We start from the raw sequence: 20257 nt of genomic DNA, 5'->3' as shown, positions 1-20257 counted from the left end.
AGGATCCGGCCTCCCCCCGGGACAGGCAGAGGCCGGGAGGGCCCAGGACAGCAAGGACGCTCCTGCCCCGAGCTGAACAGATCAGCAGCCCCGCCCGGAGCCTCCAGGCCCTGCAGACCGAGTTGTTCCTGTGGAAGCTGAATCTAAGTTTCCAGAGCTGCAGCAACCACTAGGGTTGTTCCTCCTGTGGCCTCACCAGGTAAACAACCCCCACTGAGCCCTGCACCAGGCAGGGGGCAGAGCAGCTCCCCCAAGTGCTAACACCTGAAAATGAGCACAACAGGCCCCTCCCCTAGAAGACCAGCTAGACGGACAAGTTCCAGGGGAAGTCAAGTATACAGAATCAGAAGATACTCCCCCGTGGGTTTTTCTTTTCTTGTCTTTCTTTTTGATTTCTGATTGCTTCCCCCACCCTTTTTTCACCTTTCTTTCTTTTTCTTTCTCTTTTTCTTCTCTTTTTTCCTTTTTTCTTCCTTTTTTCTTTTTTCTTTTTCTCTTTTCTTTCCTCTCTCTCTCTCTTTTTCTCCTTTTCCCAATACAACTTGTTTTTGGCCACTCTGCACTGAGCAAAATGACTAGAAGGAAAACCTCACCTCCAAAGAGAGAATCAGAAACAGTCCTCTCTCCCACAGAGTTACAAAATCTGGATTACAATTCAATGTCAGAAAGCCAATTCAGAAGCACTATTATACAGCTACTGGTGGCTCTAGAAAAAAGCATAAAGGACTCAAGAGACTTCATGACTGCAGAATTTAGATCTAATCAGGCAGAAATTAAAAATCAATTGAATGAGATGCAATCCAAACTAGAAGTCCTAACGACGAGGGTTAAGGAGGTGGAAGAACGGGTGAGTGACATAGAAGACAAGTTGATGGCAAAGAGGGAAACTGAGGAAAAAAGAGACAATTAAAAGACCATGAAGACAGATTAAGGGAAATAAACGACGGCCTGAGGAAGAAAAACCTACGTTTAATTGGGGTTCCCGAGGGTGCCGAAAGAGACAGAGGGCCAGAATATGTATTTGAACAAATCATAGCTGAAAACTTTCCTAATCTGGGAAGGGAAACAGGCATTCAGATCCAGGAAATAGAGAGATCCCCCCCCCCTAAAATCAATAAAAACCGTTCAACACCTCGACATTTAATAGTGAAGCTTGCAAATTCCAAAGATAAAGAGAAGATCCTTAAAGCAGCAAGAGACAAGAAATCCCTGACTTTTATGGGGAGGAGTATTAGGGTAACAGCAGACCTCTCCACAGAGACCTGGAAGGCCAGAAAGGGCTGGCAGGATATATTCAGGATCCTAAATGAGAAGAACATGCAACCAAGAATACTTTATCCAGCAAGGCTCTCATTCAAAATGGAAGGAGATATAAAGAGCTTCCAAGACAGGCAGGAACTGAAAGAATATGTGACCTCTAAACCAGCTCTGCAAGAAATTTTAAGAGGGACTCTTAAAATTCCCCTTTAAGAAGAAGTTCAGTGGAACAATCCACAAAAACAAGGACTGAATAGATATCATGATGACCCTAAACTCATATCTGTCAATAGTAACTCTGAACGTGAACGGGCTTAATGACCCCATCAAAAGGTGCAGGGTTTCAGACTGGATAAAAAAGCAGGACACATATTTGCTGTCTACAAGAGACTCATTTTAGACAGAAGGACACATACAACCTGAAAATAAAAGGTTGGAGAACCATTTACCATTAGAATGGTCCTCAAAAGAAAGCAGGGGTAGCCATCCTTATATCAGATAAACTAAAATTTACCCCGAAGACTGTAGTGAGAGATGAAGAGGGACACTATATCATACTTAGAGGATCTATCCAACAAGAGGACTTAACAATCCTCAATATATATGCCCCGAATGTGGGAGCTGCCAAATATTTAAACCAATTAATAACCAAAGTGAAGAAATACTTAGATAATAATACAATTAGACTTGGTGACTTCAATCAAGCTCTTTCTACCCTCGATAGGTCTTCTAAGCACAACATCTCCAAAGAAACGAGAGCTTTAAATGATACACTGGACCAGATGGATTTCACAGATATCTACAGAACTTTACATCCAAACTCAACTGAATACACATTCTTCTCAAGTACACATGGAACTTTCTCCAGAATAGACCACATACTGGGTCACAAATTGGGTCTGAACTGATACCAAAAGATTGGGATCGTCCCCTGCATATTCTCAGACCATAATGCCTTGAAATTAGAACTAAATCACAACAAGAAGTTTGGAAGGACTTCAAACACGTGGAGGTTAAGGACCATCCTGCTAAAAGATGAAAGGGTCAATCAGGAAATTAAGGAGGAATTAAAAAGATTCATGGAAACTAATGAGAATGAAGATACAACCATACAAAATCTTTGGGATGCAGCAAAAGCAGTCCTAAGGGGGAAATACATCGCAATACAAGCATCCATTCAAAAATGGGAAAGAACTCAAATACAAAAGCTAACCTTACACATAAAGGAGCTAGAGAAAAAACAGCAGATTGACCCCACGCCCAGCAGAAGAAGAGAATTAATTAAAATTTGAGCAGAACTCAACGAAATCGAGACCAGAAGAACTGTGGAACAGATCAACAGAACCAGGTGTTGGTTCTTTGAAAGAATTAATAAGATAGATAAACCATTAGCCAACCTTCTTAAAAAGAAGAGAGAGAAGACTCAAATTAATAAAATCATGAATGAGAAAGGAGAGATCACTACCAACACCAAGGAAATACAAACGATTTTAAAAACATATTATGAACAGCTATACGCCGATAAATTAGGCAATCTAGAAGAAATGGACGCATTCCTGGAAAGCCACCAACTACCAAAACTGGAACAGGAAGAAATAGAAAACCTGAACAGGCCAATAACCAGGGAGGAAATTGAAGCAGTCATCAAAAACCTCCCAAGACACAAGAGTCCAGGGCCAGATGGCTTCCCAGGGGAACTCTATCAAACGTTTAAAGAAGAAATCATACCTATTCACTAAAGCTGTTTGGAAAGATAGAAAGAGATGGAGTACTTCCAAATTCGTTCTATGAGGCCAGCATCGCTCTAATTCCAAAACCAGACAAAGACCCCACCAAAAAGGAGAATTACAGACCAATATCCCTGATGAACATGGATGCAAAAATTCTCAACAAGATACTAGCCAATAGGATCCAACAGCACATTAAGAAAATTATTCACCATGACCAAGTAGGATTTATCCCCGGGACACAAGGCTGGTTCAACACTCGTAAAACAATCAATGTGATTCATCATATTAGGAAGAGAAAAACCAAGAACCATATGATCCTCTCATTAGATGCAGAGAAAGCATTTGACAAAATACAGCATCCATTCCTGATCAAAACTCTTCAGAGTGTAGGGATAGAGGGAACTTTCCTCGACATCTCAAAAGCCATCTACGAAAAGCCCACAGCAAATATCATTCTCAATGGGGAAGCACTGGGAGCCTTTCCCCTAAGATCAGGAACAAGACAGGGATGTCCACTCTCACCACTGCTATTCAACATAATACTGGAAGTCCTAGCCTCAGCAATCAGACAACAAAAAGACATTAAAGGCATTCAAATTGGCAAAGAAGAAGTCAAACTCTCCCTCTTTGCCGATGACATGATACTCTACATAGAAAACCCAAAAGCCTCCATCCCAAGATTGATAGAACTCATACGGCAATTTGGTAGCGTGGCAGGATACAAAATCAATGCCCAGAAATCAATGGCATTTCTATACACTAACAATGAGGCTGAAGAAAGAGAAATTAAGGAGTCAATCCCATTTACAATTGCACCCAAAAGCATAAGATACCTAGGAATAAACCTCACCAAAGAGGTAAAGGATCTATAACCTAAAAACTATAGAACACTTCTGAAAGAAATTGAGGATGACACAAAGAGATGGAAAAATATTCCATGCTCATGGATTGGCAGAATTAATATTGTGAAAATGTCAATGTTACCCAGGGCAATATACACGTTTAATGCAATCCCTATCAAAATACCATGGACTTTCTTCAGAGAGTTAGAACAAATTATTTTAAGATTTGTGTGGAATCAGAAAAGACCCCGAATAGCCAGGGGAATTTTAAAAAAGAAAACCGTATCTGGGGGCATCACAATGCCAGATTTCAGGTTGTACTACAAAGCTGTGGTCATCAAGACAGTGTGGTACTGGCACAAAAACAGACATATAGATCAGTGGAACAGAATAGAGAATCCAGAAGTGGACCCTGAACTTTATGGCCAACTTATATTCGATAAAGGAGGAAAGACTATCCATTGGAAGAAAGACAGTCTCTTCAATAAATGGTGCTGGGAAAATTGGACATCCACATGCAGAAGAATGAAACTAGACCACTCTCTTTCACCATACACAAAGATAAACTCAAAATGGATGAAAGATCTAAATGTGAGACAAGATTCCATCAAAATCCTAGAGAAGAACACAGGCAACACCCTTTTTGAACTCGGCCATACTAACTTCTTGCAAGATACATCCACGAAGGCAAAAGAAACAAAAGCAAAAATGAACTATTGGGACTTCCTCAAGATAAGAAGCTTTTGCACAGCAAAGGATACAGTCAACAAAACTCAAAGACAACCTACAGAATGGGAGAAGATATTTGCAAATGACATATCAGATAAAGGGCTAGTTTCCAAGATCTATAAAGAACTTCTTAAACTCAACACCAAAGAAACAAACAATCCAATCATGAAATGGGCAAAAGACATGAACAGAAATCTCACAGAGGAAGACATAGACATGGCCAACACGCATATGAGAAAATGCTCTGCATCACTTGCCATCAGGGAAATACAAATGAAAACTACAATGAGATACCACCTCACACCAGTGAGAATGGGGAAAATTAACAAGGCAGGAAACAACAAATGTTGGAGAGGATGCGGAGAAAAGGGAACCCTCTTACACTGTTGGTGGGAATGTGAACTGGTGCAGCCACTCTGGAAAACTGTGTGGAGGTTCCTCAAACAGTTAAAAATATACCTGCCCTACGACCCAGCAATTGCACTGTTGGGGATTTACCCCAAAGATACAAATGCAATGAAACGCCGGGACACCTGCACCCCGATGTTTCTAGCAGCAATGGCCACGATAGCCAAACTGTGGAAGGAGCCTCGGTGTCCATCGAAAGATGAATGGATAAAGATGTGGTTTATGTATACAATGGAATATCACTCAGCCATTAGAAACGACAAATACCCACCATTTGCTTCAAAGTGGATGGAACTGGAGGGTATTATGCTGAGTGAAGTAAGTCAATTGGAGAAGGACAAACAGTGTATGTTCTCATTCATTTGGGGAATATAAATAATAGTGAAAGGGAATATAGGGGAAGGGAGAAGAAATGTGTGGGAAATATCAGAAAAGGAGACAGAACATAAAGACTCCTAACTCTGGGAAATGAACTGGGGGTGGTGGAAGGAGATGAGGGCGGGGGGTGGGGGTGAGTGGGTGATGGGCACTGAGGGGGACACTTGACGGGATGAGCTCTGGGTGTTATTCTGTATGTTGGTAAATTGAACACCAATAAAAATTATTTTATTAAAAAATAAAATATAATATTCAAATTCAGGAAGTTTGTTGACTGCAAAATCGACTCTGTTTCTTCCATTTGGTCTCTTGCCAGGGCACCTTGTTGCACAAATCTAGAGGGTGCCCTCCTGTGGACGATGATAAAACCCCTGCTCTTGTGCAGCACACAGCTCCCCTCTCTCTCTGGAGTTGCTTAGAATTTGTTCTCTTTGATCGTTCCCCGCCATTATTGCTAGAGATGATATGATCGCCTTCAAAAGTAGTTCTACAGTCAGCATTCTTTATTTTAGAAAAAAAAGAAATCATGGAACAAAGTTGCTTTTTCCTGAGTTGGTTGTCCTTGTCCATTTTTACCTCTTCCTTCATAATTTTACTTACATATTGTAATTTAGCCATATATTCTATATTACTATTAGAACTTTTTAATTCTAGTTTTATTTTTATTAGAAGCAATAAGAAGCACAGAATGTTCTCTTTCCCTCACTTCTTTCCTATTGACCAATAAAGATAGGTTACTGGTGTTAATGGTATTATTTTCCTTCCAACCAGAAAGCCAGGCTGGTTATAATTAATCTTTTGGCCATCATCTCATGGACAATGTGCACGACTCCCTGCTCCCTATCCATTTGACCTTTCTGCTTCTTCATTAGATTACATGGGGGTTGCAGCCTCATTCTATGGGGAATTTTGATGGTATGCACAGTGTTAATTCATTGGATGGAGCTATTGGAGGCCTCTTTAGTCATGGTCTACTCTGTAGATCTGTCTTTGGATGAGAGCTAGAATGAAGAAAACACAGACAAATTTAAATAAAGAGGACACTATCCATTGCTTTTCCACCTCCACCATGCTTTCTTAGCCTGATATAGTGGGAGCTCACTTACATGGGTTGAAGAAAGAGGCAAAAGGAGGGACAAAACAGATCCCAGTTAGTTATGGTAAACATCAGCTAGCTCCCCATACCTAAATTCATGACAGGAAAACAGCCTGGTTCAAGATGAGTTAGTTCCCTCTTAAAATATATAGTTATAAATGGAAGGGTCTCAAGTTCAGGAGCTTCAGTCCCTGTGACTTGGGGGGAGCTTATGTGCCACTCTCCTGGCGTGTGGATGTGTTCACCAATCTGGGAACTGTTTGTACCCTGTACTACGGGGATTGTGATGGAGGCTTCACAATCACAAAGGTATGATCCATTATTAACTCGATTTCCAGCCCCTCTTCTATCTCCAGAGAATGGGGAGTGGAGCTGGGAGTCCCAAGCTTATAATCACAGTTTGATGTTTCTGTTGATCAGTCCTCACCCAGGAGCCCTCTAAAACATGTTCCTATTACTGAAGGTCTCCCAAAAGATGTAGGAGCTTTGTGTCAGATGCTCCTATCACTCAGGAAATCTCAAAGGTCTTAGGAGCTCTGCACCAGGAACCATAGTTAAAGGATGTTAGGACAAAAGATTCTCCCAGCATGCCTATTTACAAGCATTTTAGAAGCTCTGTGTCAGGAATGAGAGGCAGAGATATGTCATGTGGACATATCTTAAGCTCTGGACACACCTCTACTGAAAAAAAGTGAATCATTGCAATTAGGATGCATATAATAGCCCCATGGTCAGCTCCATGGGTATCTGGGCTCTGGAAATAAGCTCAGGCATTTTGGCTGGGAATTCTGGTGTCCTTGGTATCTGGAAAATGTGTCTAGAGGGCAAAGGCTCATGCCTTCTCCCCAACTGGTACAGAGAAACATGACCAGAGGATGGGATCTTTCTAAAGTACAGGGACCTTGGGTGTACAGTTGGTACCATTCGGTTTCTGAGACCCCATGCACCACAGGCTCAAGAGATAAAGATTAAGCCTCCCTCACTGTGCTTTTGCAATTTCTGATTGCTTTGGTCATGAGGCCACATGTTATTTGAAGCACATTAGACCAAGCAAAATCACGTGCAAATAAGGTTAATAGTAATCAGTGGCAGAATGATTCATGGCCAACCAATGGCATTCTGGGAAATGACTTGGAGAGTCATTTAAAGGGTTTTGAACCATACATAAATGGTGACATTATCAGGAGTTGAGCTCTCCAGGACTTCTGGGTGCTACAGACAATGTGTTTCCCCATGGCTTTGACACAGGTATGTAAGTCAGCTAGGTGGTGATGTATCCATAGTGTATCACTTGTATTGCCTGATTCTGTGAGTCTTTACATTATGCTCCCAAGATGTTTTTCTTATTCATTTCATCTTTCACATTCTCACAACTACCACCCTATTTCAAGTTCTTATTAACCATTTTTCAAGGCCAAGCCTAGAACGATTAGTTTTATATACCTTTCTCAAGTAAACTGAACTTCTGATCTCTTCTTATACCACGAATAATGAGGACAATCCACTTGGCCTTTAGCAATTATTGTTTTATAATATTTTTGGCTATTTCCCTTGTGTATTCACCATGTTTTTCTCCTAAAATGTGGGCTGGGGGGTGGAGAAGATACTTGTCCTCATTTCCTTGGGGGCTGTAAAATAGTTTGGTTAGTGATTGAGGGAGGAGAAGAAACCTGAAGAAGAGAGATCATAACATTAACAATCTTGCTCTGTATCGAACATGGTTTGGGAAGTCTACATGGAATCCTCCAGTCTCAAAAAGAGAAGAAACCAAAAATGTCAAATACTAAGCAAGGGAACACAGAGTGGGCAGCTTAGATTCTATGGAGGTGAGCAGTTGTCAACTTTTACCAATAGTGCATTTCTTTCAACATATTAAGGAGCTTTACCTCTGCAAAGCTAGACAGCATTGTCACTATTCAGTCACTCCTCAAAAAAAATGCCCTGTTCAGAACCAGTTCTTATTCAATGGTGCATAGTATACCAACATACACTGTGGAGAAACACAGGAGAGATAATTCCCTTCTAGATGTTTCTAAAGTAGTGATGTTGTTAAGTGTGTGTGTGTGTGTGTGTGTGTGTGTGTGTGTGTATCACTGATGGCGGGGGGGAGAGGGTGGAGGGCAGGACAGGGAGGAAGTCCTATTTACACTTTTTTCACCAGAAACCCAAGGAGACCTCCCCTTTGTGGGATGACACCACAGTCTGAAAGGCTGAATACAGTGCAGTCTGTGACATCAGTGAGGATTCTGAGCCACAGACCAGAGGCATCATTTCATGGAGGAGCTTGATGTTAATTAAAGATGACAAAGTACTAAAAGCCTGAGGGACTAACCCCTTTCCCAGATAGGAGAGGAGTAGGACAATTTGCAGAGGTGTGAAAGTGCCATAAATAACTGCCTGTCTGCTTTCCAGCTGAATTAATTTGCATTTAAGACTCCGAGAGGTGGTCAAAACTGCCTCTGGGAAAACTGAATGTCAGTACTGAAACTTGTAGTGTCTTCTGTACTCAGGAAAGTAGGGTATCCTTCGGCATAAAGATCATTGAAGAAAACAGGTCTTGTTACTACTTACAGAGAGAGTACAGCGAACTTGTGGTGCTTCCTGCTTCCTGGCCCATAATATACCCATGAGGAAAGGTTTCCAGTTCCTACTATTTCTCCCCAGACTATGGCCTCTATCCCTTGCCTTCTAGTCTGGGGTGGAATGGGAGGTGACCTGGTAGGAGATGGAGGTAGGGAGCCAGTTGTTGGGAAGCGTAAGAGGCATGTGTTCCTTCAGAGAGAACCAGCTTGGTCCACATCAACACTGAGGTCCACCAGGCCCTTTCTTTCCCCTTCCCTTGTACAGTTCATGTTTGTGAATCTGGTAGAGTTGTCCCCTCAACACCGGCTCTGATGGATTATGCTGCCTCTGACCTTGAGGACGAGTTTCACTATGCACTTGTCCACGCTGCTGCCTGGTGCGGTACAATCCTGCCTTGATGCAACTACGAATCTCTCATCACGCTAGTATTTGCCACAGACACATAGATGGCCGGAAGCTTGCCACTCGACGTCAGACTCCTGACCACAGCCACTGCTAATTTTCTAGCTGTACCTCATCTGCCCAAATGACTCTCCAGGAAAGAAATATTCACTTCTAAAATAAGGACTGAGATTTCATTTTTGTCTTGAGTTATACTTTCCTGGCTCCAATTCTATCGTCAGTGACCAAATACCTATTATGTCTGGATCCTGAGTCATCCAAGGTACGACATTTACAGGAAAGTCATACTATTTCCTCAATTTTTAGGATCTTCCTGGCTTGCCAGTCTCATCCCACCTAATTGACTGAAGCATGGACACTCACCCCCTACTGTGGCCTCTGTCCTTATTTTATCATTCGAGCTGTGCTCTCTTCCAGGCCTTGGTACATACTAGCTTTTTTCTAAGATTGTTCTGACTGTTATTTTGGTTTCCTGGGCCATCTACTTCCATTATAGCTTTTGTTAGTTAGCCTTTTTGTGCTGTGTTCTCTGTCTGCTGTATAGTTAGAAATTCTTCATGTTTTTGTGCTTCCTGAACTTCCAGCTTGGGGCCTGGCCTTTCTTAATCACTGTTTCATGGCATGGCTCACATGCTTGCACCTACTTTATACACTTACTCCTTTAAATTCATGCTGATTCTTTGAACTCTAGTTTTGACTTCATTTTCTTTTCTTAAATTTAAAACACTTCTTCCATATAGTGGTTTATCTCCTGGCTGTGATCACATCTAGATTCTTGAAACTACTTTGCTTTATCCTTGCTACCCGGGCCTATTATACTGTCCCTGGCATAGATGATAGTAATTTTGATTATCTGGAAATAAAGAATGAGGCATAACTACAGAAAGGACCAAAGACATTCATGAAGTATCCCTCTACTAGAAGCCAAGCCAAGCCTCAGTGACCCAGGAAGTGATTAGGATTTTCTTATTGGGGCTACATTGTCTATCTTTCCATCTCTCTCTCTAGGTCTGCAACATTCTTGTTTTTTTGGATTAACTTCTTCTAAAGTCTGTTCTTTTCGCCTTTTGGTGTGTAATATAGATTGGCCTGTGGATTGGTTCTGACCTGATGAAGTATCCACCACCAATCTAATCAGAGATGGCCGAGGAGGGGATCTTAGAGAATACACAACCACAGCAGAGGTCATGAGTAGGGATAACTCTCAGAGAAAAAAAGTCAGGGATTGAGCATGCTCCTAAGCATGTCTAATGCAATTAACTCTAAGAATTTGATTAAAAATTGGTCAATTCCATGGCCATGCATGGATGAGTCAATAATACTAAAAAGAGCAAACTAAAGTACTGCAAGTGGCAGAAGTGATGCTAAATACTCAGAGACAAGTGATTGAACCTAATCAGGGGTGAGAGGTTGGCAAAGAAATATATGCTAAAGGTAAGAAATTAATGAAATTTAGAGAGTGGAAAATGTGGATAGACATGATTCGATGACTCAATTAATACTAAAAATATCCTGCAGGAATGTGTAAGGGCAAGTAAGGCATACAAGTTTATCTAGAAAAATATTTCCAACTACTGAAAACTATGCCCAGGGTTTGCTTGCTCTCTTCTATTAAAATATCATTAAGAAACTAATTAGAGAATTATAATTATCATTGATTAAGTCTCCTTTATTGAAAGGGCAGAAAATCATATCAGATATGATTACGAAGAGAAGATTAATAGAGCCAGCTATGGGCAGGCAGATCTGGAGAAGGGCCGTGTGTACTAGGGCATTGCCTCTCCTGGCCTCCTGTTTCCTCCAAGGACGGGATCTCAACTATATATGTGGGATGAGTCATTGCACTTCCTGAATCCTTATCTCTGAGAAGCTGGGAGCTTGTCCTAGGTGCTGTTGGTGGCAGACTGAGGCAGCCAGGGTGCAGGGCAAGGGAGGGATGCCATACAAGATATGTGTCTGTTAGCTCTCAGGCCAGCTAGGGGAGGCAGGAACACATGGGAGTCTAAGTAGTCATACAGGAAGCAGCAAGTTTAGTGGATCAAAGTCATAGACAGCAGACTGGGGTTCGAGTCCTGGTCCCAGAACTTCCTAAGGTGGATATAGGCACACTGCTTCATCTCCCAAATCTTCTATTTCCTCAACTACAAAATGTGGGCTAGCTAGCCCTACTTCATGGGATGGTGGTAGAGGTGTTGGTAAGCCACATAGAAAATACCTAGCACTGTGACTGACACAACGGGTTTACAATGAATGATTGGTCGTTATGATTCCTCAAGGTGAATAAAAGACACAGGAAGAAAAATGAAATCTAAGGTGGAACATGGCATACTGTTATACATATGAAAGCGATTTGCTCTCTTGCTGGTACAAGTTGATAAATTTGGTAGGTATGCACTTCTTTATATAAAATGAGCCAAAGTACTGCAAGTATTTGGAGCTAGTTCACTGCAACAAAAGGGGAAGTAGGTCATTTGGGGAGACCTCAATATTTTTGCTGTTGGCCAAAAAAAAAAAAAATGCTGCAGTTTTTTCTCTACATCTATCAAGTGAGCTTACTCATTGTCTAATGGGTCTCAGAGACCCTTTTGAACTCCCTTTGCCTTTCAATGTGCAGGATCACCAATTTCACTTCTCCCTCAATCTTTCTAAGAGTCATTTAGATTCTTTAGAATCACAGCTCAAGGGTAAATTTTAAGCATCTCATAAATAGATTCCATAGCAATTTTCCCTGGACTGGTCTCTCTCCTCTGGTCTGTTTCCCTCTACCATGAATTGAAATGTTAGTGCAGAGATTTTCTTCTTTAAATTATATCTTACCTATTTCACTCAAATCTCTTACTGGTAGTACATTGCTCTGGGAATCAGATTTCAGTTTGTTTGTTTGTTTGTTTGTTTGTTTGTTTTGAAAGAATCAAACATGCCCAAGCTTTTGGAACTATTTGTGTTTCAATGAAACTATAAGCAATCACTGGGATGTAGGTATAGACATCATGCAGTTTACCCCCCTGCCAAAATAATTAAGCATGCATCACCTAAACATGATATTGTCCTATATTATCATAATATTGTTATCATAATCAAGGAATTTAATGTTGATAAATCATAGTTTCTAATATAAAGACCATATTCAAATTTTCTTAATTGTCCCTAAAATATTCCTTATGGTTGTTTGTTTTGTTTTTTTGCTTGATATATCGATGCCATCAAAGAGCTCTCATTGCCTTTGGTTGTCATAGCATGGAGACTTGAAAACTCACTGGGTAATTCTATATAACCCCTTCTCTTCCCTTTCTGTTGAAAGCCAGGGATGTAGAAACTTATCCTTCCCACCCACAAGTACCACCCTTAGAATTTCATTGTATCAATTCTATAACTATATAATCAGATATATCATACACTATATGATGTCATTAGTTTTGCTTGAAAGGTTTTCTTAAAAGTAGGAATGCTTTCAAAGAGATTAGGTTATTATGGGAACTTCAGGGCCCAGGTAGTTTGGGGAGAAGATTTCCAAATTAGTAGATACCAAAAAGGCATTCCAACTGGGTTGGGTTGTAAAAGGGTAAGTAGAGTCCTGACATCAGAGGGACTGATCCTCTCTTGAAAGTTATTTGTTTTCCTTGGGAGTCAGGATTATTTAGGATTTTGGCATCTGCAGATGCCAAATAAATCTCGAAGGATAAATTGATATTCTCAGTCAAAGATGATAAATAGCCCAACCAATGAAGAGAACCACAGCTCAATGGGATTATCAGCAAAGTTGTAATTCTAAAAAGATAAATGCTAACATATAATATTAAAAAATTCATTATTCATAATTGCTAGAGGACCGCTATTTCTCTTATTTAATCTTTCAAAGAATGTTACTCTTGCTTCTAATCTTCTCATCACTATGGTGGTAACGGGAAATCTTTTCTCATGCCTGTTTTCAGGGCTATGAAAGGAACTCTGAAAAGCCCAATATTGCTTTAGGGCTTACCAAATATTCAAAATCATTACAAGAGAAATCAACACTGGGCAACAAAAAAGTAACATGGCGGTATTATTCAAATATTGTATCACTTGAGAACTAGTTGACTGACAAATTGTTTCTAAAGTGATACACTTTTTCAGAACAGCTCCTGGAGCTGTCACTTTCTCTACAGGATTCTCTGATATAAGGCACTAAAGTGATGTAGAAAGCAGAAGCATCACTGTCTTCTGCTTTTTTATCTTCACATGAACCTTCCTCTAGGACAGTTTTTTTTTTTTTTTTAATTATAGGTTGTATCTCAGCTGCTTTAACTTCCAGGGCAGACTGTCTAGAATGAATAGAAGACGAGGGTACTGATAATTGATTTGGTTTGATACTGACAGTGAGCTTTGAGCTTTTTGATGGTTAGAGTGAGATTTTCCTGAAGTTGATAAGACTGAACCCTGTTCCCGTCCTTCCACCTACGGCTCACAGAGACTAGGAAGAAACCAAAACGAGGATATACCCTCTCCCTTCTGCTCTGAGATTAGGCTGTGTCACCTTAACCCTAGGACATATCAGAAAACGATGACTGTGTGGCTCAATCTTACAAAATGAAATTGTAATTTCTTGGTGTGGTAGTGTTCACTGTCTTCCTTCCATTTTCTATATTTTCTTTGTCCCTCCTCTTTCAGTAGTGCCAAGAAATTTCAGATAACTTTTCTGGGCGGTACACAATGGTGCAAAGGTATGCAAAGTCCATAGGACAAGTTTTTCTGGGAACAGGGGTGCCATAGTTTTGCTTGAAGATTTGGGGGAAAAGTTAAGAAGTTCAATTGTGATATTATTAAAAATATTATGTAATATGACAGCAAATAAATCTACATTAATACAATGCAAATCAATGAAACATTACATGATTTTTAAAGATAAGAAAAAGACTGTATAGACTTTTTTTTTTTCCTTATAGAAAAACTATCCTTCGCTATTGGAGTTCTTTGTTAGCAAAAACTTGCAAGACAAAGTCATAGGAGTTCTAAGGCCCAAATCTAGACAAAAGTTGCCAAGGAATTATTTTGGTGAACATAGCTAAGGTTTAGGCATATCTGATAAGGCTTCTTCCAATTTCCCATGTCATAGTCCCTCGGTAAGTAGACTCTGAGATGAACTGGCTTTATCTTGCCACATATCTAACTCCAGCCAGATTTTTGCATTTCACGTCCCCAGAGCCAAGGAGCAGAGCGAAACCACACAGCACATAGGGGCTACACATCCCCAGGCTGTAGCTGACATAGATTTCTCAGGGAAGAGCTGTGAAATGGGAAGACATGATTGGCACCTTCGGTCCAGTGGGCCTTCTAAAACCAGCACAGAGCTGTCCAAAGTAACTGCTTTGGACAAAGAAACAGTTATTTAGATATTGAAATTCTCACATGTTTGGTAAAATTGTTTTACAACTTACATTTCCTCACATCTCTCTGAAATGGGGGTGAATGAAGTCAGAGTGAGAGCCAAAAGAATCTCGCTTCCAGTTTGAACCCCCAAATAGCTTTGCAGTAGCTCAACACTGGGAAGTTATGCTATAATAATTTTCCTTTTTAGTGTATTTGGAAGATGGAGAGTTGTGCCTCATAATACATTGTGGGTTGGAAATGTTTTTTTTTCCAACATGAATAGCCAAATAGCACCTAAAGAGACTCATAAGTCAACATAAACTATTCAGCCTAATGTTCTAGATTCTAGAACAGCATTACAGAGTAAAATGTTTCCTTCTCCTCACCATCAGTGAACAATCAAAATGAGAAGGTATGAGGTGCCCCTGAATGCAGAAATGAGTCCTGTTTAGCTGCGTGTGCATGTGCCCTAGGCCTGGCCCCCGTCTTAGCTGTTCATGTTGGGCATTTAGCGAGCTGTGAGTTACGCCATCTATTTTCTGGGATCAGGAACAGGGTACCTTTGTGTATCATGTTACTTCTGATCCTGGACTGAGACTGCAAGTCTCTTTGTTTTTACAACTCTCTGGGCAACACTCCCATGTGTCCTTCAATAATAAAGGACAGAGTGACAGTATATTGTTGGCTCTGATTTTTCAGCTCCCCACTTATTCTCTCCACCAGAATGAGGCCTGCTTGCCAGTTTCAATACTCCCAGTCTTGTATCCCAGTGATTGGGCTCAGTTTCTGTTCTTTCCTACCTTATTTTTAGACAAATTCCCCTAGACAGCCTGACTCTGCTATGAGATACCCCATTATTCTCATTGCCCACTGAAGAGGGCTCCATGACCCGCTCCTCCACTCTGGATGGCTTCATCTTATTTTCTAGTCTCCTGGAATGGAACTTGAATTCTCTCATTCTTTTGTGTATTGTTCCCTATTTCTCAAGTGCTGTTGAGGTCACGATTCTGTTTACTCCTGCTCCCCACCCTGCATGTTTTGGCTGGTCTCTCTTTCACTTTTAGGTTGCTATTAAGTACCAGCCATGGCATTTTATGTTGGCTTTGCTATGTAAGCTAATGCTACCATTAAATGAAAAGCTAACTTATTCATTAAGATACTCAACAGTAATTAGCATTTGGAGCATGATTGCTTTGGAGCATGATCACAGTGTAAAACTACATTGTGTCTCTTTGTTTCAGGTCTTGATTTACATGAAGACCCTGGTGAAGAGACCAAACTACTCTCCCAGTCTATCATTCTAGTGGCACCGGAAATTGGATTTGGCTCGGGAAACTTCCAGTCTTAAATGGTTAAGCATCCAGATACAAGGTAAGATAACTAGACAACTATTCTCCGAGAATCCTGTAAATGCTGGATTTTAAGTATCTTCCTTCTCCTTCCCTTTGCACTGAGGAAGAGACAGGGAAAAAACAAACAAACCCAGTATCAGAACAGTCTATATATCTATATATGAACTAATAAGTTCACTGAAAAAAAAAAGTGACAATGACATCCTCATAATAACAGAAATAAAACAACTTCTAATATTAACACATCCATTAGTATCATTCCTACTACCACTTCTGGTCCTATTTAATAAAGCTCTATAGGTGCTTTAAACTCATTTCCTAATCAATCCTGGCAAGGGAAGGATTATTATCCTCATTATACATGAAAAATAGTCAAGTCTCAGAGAGATCAGATAACTTGTCTAAGATCACACAGCTAGAAGGTGACTAAACCAAAAATTTAATCTAGATCTGTTTGATTTTTTAAAAAAATCTATATTTCAGCCCCTACACCAAGATGACTCTCATTAGCTATCAGCTTGTTCAAAGATCTCATTTGCCAAACTTTATGTACACAAGTAAAATTAGATGGAACAAGTTTGCTGGTTCATTGGAAAACCTACGTCCTGATTTCTCTTATTTGTTTTCTTTTTTCTTTTCTGCCTGTGCAGATGTTGACAATGTTGCTCCATAAAACAAGCCAAATTGGACAGTGAGCGCCTTTGGTGGATGGCATGTGTCACTGAGGTCAGCTGTGACTGTTGAGGTTAGGTTGTTCTTGGGGGCCAAGCAGCTCTGAGAATTATGAGCTACCATGGCGAACATGGAAAGCCAGTCCAGTCTCACTGAAATCTGTTCCCTTTTTGCTTTTAGACCTGCTCCTTGTCTTCACATGACTTTTTAGTGTCCAATTCTAAAGAAATGTTATACTTAGCATATACTTTGCAGATTGTAATGGCAATTGCTGACTCACTCTATTGACTCATTGATCCACCCCCAGGATGAAGGCAAAGGTGCAGAAAATGACCCAGGTGGCAGGCTTAGGTTGTTCCAAGTCTCCTCACAAGGAGAATGACATTCATCTTCTCTTATCTCAGCTTCCTGATTTCTGAGGCTTATTTTCAAGAACCAAGTAGATGAGTAGGCCGGTTCAGACTGTGTAGATAGTAAATATGTTGTTTATTACCTAAAACCAATGTGATCAGTAGAAGCAATAGAAGGTCCCTATCTTTCTCTGTTTGAATATACAGGCTCAAATGAATATTTTACATATTATATTCTTCTCCTTCATTGCATCCTTCATTTTCTACATTGTAAATTCCTGCCCAAATCCTTCCCCAGAGCTTCCTCCAGGAGACTTCATTAGGAATTAACTCTTTGCTTCATTTTATGTAATTTTCCTCTTTTCAATCTGTGGCTATAAGTCAAGGGTTCAATTTCTGGGGCAAATGTGAGCAAAACAAGTGTGGTGCTTTTTCATCTGAGTTCTTAAATTATTTGGTCTGATTTCTACTATCTAGTTAGCTCTTTTCGCTCTTTGGTTAAAATAATGCAGACCATTCTACATGCTGCCTTTTCCTATTCTTGTTTGCCTCTATTCCTTCTTAAGAGCTAGTGTGCATGCCCTCTGCTGAATTTACAAATTTAAATCATTTTCTTTCCACTAGCTCACTTTGATTTCTTTCTCTTCATTCTATGTCAGAGTCTCCCTTGGATCAATATGTTCCACTCAAGAGGAACCAGTTTCAAAGCAGAGTTTCTCAGTTCAGGAAAAAAGAAAACAACTTTAATTATCTTTAACAAACCCTTTCCTCTATGTGACACCTGCTACATAACTAGAGAAGATTCAGCCCATACATTTAGATTGATCAAAATGAATGTCTTCTGTAGGTCACCTCTTCTTGTTTCCAGAAATAAACAAAACAAAACAGAGCCCAAAATGTTTTTGGGTGGCTAGGTGGAGATAATATCCCACAGAATAAAATCTCTGCTTAATGAAGGGGACAGTGTTTTAGTGTTGTGTGAGTTATAGTAATTTGGACACTGACCGTTGAAAACTGAGGTGTGGTTGGGTGAACTAAATCTGAATGAATTCTAAATATGTATTTAGAATGGACACCCTTGATAATTTAACTTCCAAGAAACAAAATTAGGGAAAAAAATTATATGTGACATGTGATGGATTTCAAAGACCTATTTAGAACCATAGAACCGAGGAGCACTATAGCTGAAGAACTGCTTAGGAAGCATCTATTTCTGCAGCTCATTTTACTGATTAGAAAACTGAAGTTTAGAGACAAGAAATGAGTTTTCCAAAATTACCCAACTATTTAGTGTCACAGTTCAGACTGGTGTTTCCTGGGTAAAATATTCATGGTGGGCATATCTTACCAAGAACTAGATCATAACTATGATTCCATTTGAAGCTGTCCTGAGATGTTTACTTCAATTCAGTTTAATCAAGCCCACTTAAATTCCACCCTTACAGCTTTCAAGTATTTTGGAAACTCCATACTTTTGTCGAGATGGGAGTAAAAGCAAGGAGAAAGAGCTCTTTGGAAATCTCATAGTGAAAGGTAAAAGAAGCAAAAGAAGGAAAATTTTAGAATCTTATAAAATAGACACAAAGATAAAATATCATAAGACACACCATTCACCACTTTGCCCCAACACTAAAAAGCTGTTTGCATTGTTACACTGACAGTAATGGGTGATATAGAACTAGGAATCTTGTAAACCTCCCAAATCATCATCCCTGGTCACTAACTGCAGAAATGCCAGCAGTCTTCACCTACACTAAGAGGAAAATATAGAATCAGAACAAAAACATTTCACTTGATAAAAATCATCTCTGAAAGGCAACCACAAACCAGAAGAATACTGTCATAAAACTCTATTGACCAAGTTAATTCTCAAATATATGACATTATGAAAAAAAAAAAAAGAGCCTTGAGTTACTTTTCTGAGAGCAGAAATGGAAAAGAAAAAAAAAAAAAGAAGAAATGAAATGAGTCTTTCAGGGAAGAAATACAAAAAAAAAAAAAAAAAGATTAATTTACAACTTGTCCAGTGAATAATAAATTAAAACAAGTGAAAAGGAGCAGGACAATGACTGAAAGAATGAAAACACATCATAAAAAAAAGACTAAAGAAAAAATCATTTCAAACTTGCAAGAACTCAAGGAATTCTGAGCAACTGCTGAGAAAATACACAGAAAATACTATCTGCATAGTATTTATAACATAAAGTAAAATGGCAGAGGTGAGACCAACTGTGTGAGACCAACTATGTCAGTTATATCAATAAATATGATGAACTTAATTCATTTATTAAAAGAAAAACTATTTACAATTTGTCTCAAAAAGCAAGATCCAACTACTTACTTTATACAAGGGGGCACATCTGAACCAAATCATTCAGAAATGCTAAATACAAAGGGATAAGCCGAAGTACGAGAAAGGAAGCAATGACAAAACTGATATTTCTGCCCAAAATGCATGACCTCAATATATTCACAAGGAAACATCAGATAAACTCAAATCAAGAAAGATTTTTTACCAAGTAATTGGCCTGTACTCTTCAAAATTAAAAAAAAAAAATAGACAAAGTATTGGAAAACAAAACCACCAGGAATTGTCCAGATTAAAAGAGACTAAACAGACTAGTAATTAAATTGAATGTGTGGTACTGGACTGGGCTCTGTACCAGACTTTTTTTTTTTTTTCTACAGAAAACATTATTGTTGTAATTGGCAAAATGTTAACAGAGCTTATAGATTAAAAATAACACTATATCAATGCCAGTTTCCTAATATTGATATTTTTACTGTGATTATGTAAGTACATGTCCTTGTTCTTAGGGAGTGCACACTGAGATATACATATAGGGTTAAAATGATATCATATCTGTAAGACTTACTGCCAAAAGTCTCTGAAAGATTATGATAATTTGTATCTCGGTGTGCGCATGTATGTGTGTATGTATGTGTCCAGGTAAAGTGTTCAAGGGTTCTTTGTACTAGGCTTGCAACATTCTATAGTCCTGAAATTATTCCAAAATTTAAAAACTACAAAAAAAAATGATTTTCAGAGGATGGACACACATTAATTAAGGCATTTGCAGCCATTGGAAGGATTTAAGAATATCTTCTGCAG

This window comes from Canis lupus, chromosome 2 (assembly GCF_011100685.1).
Source record: "Canis lupus familiaris isolate Mischka breed German Shepherd chromosome 2, alternate assembly UU_Cfam_GSD_1.0, whole genome shotgun sequence".
NCBI lineage: Eukaryota > Metazoa > Chordata > Mammalia > Carnivora > Canidae > Canis > Canis lupus.
Note: the sequence above shows the minus strand (reverse complement) of the source record.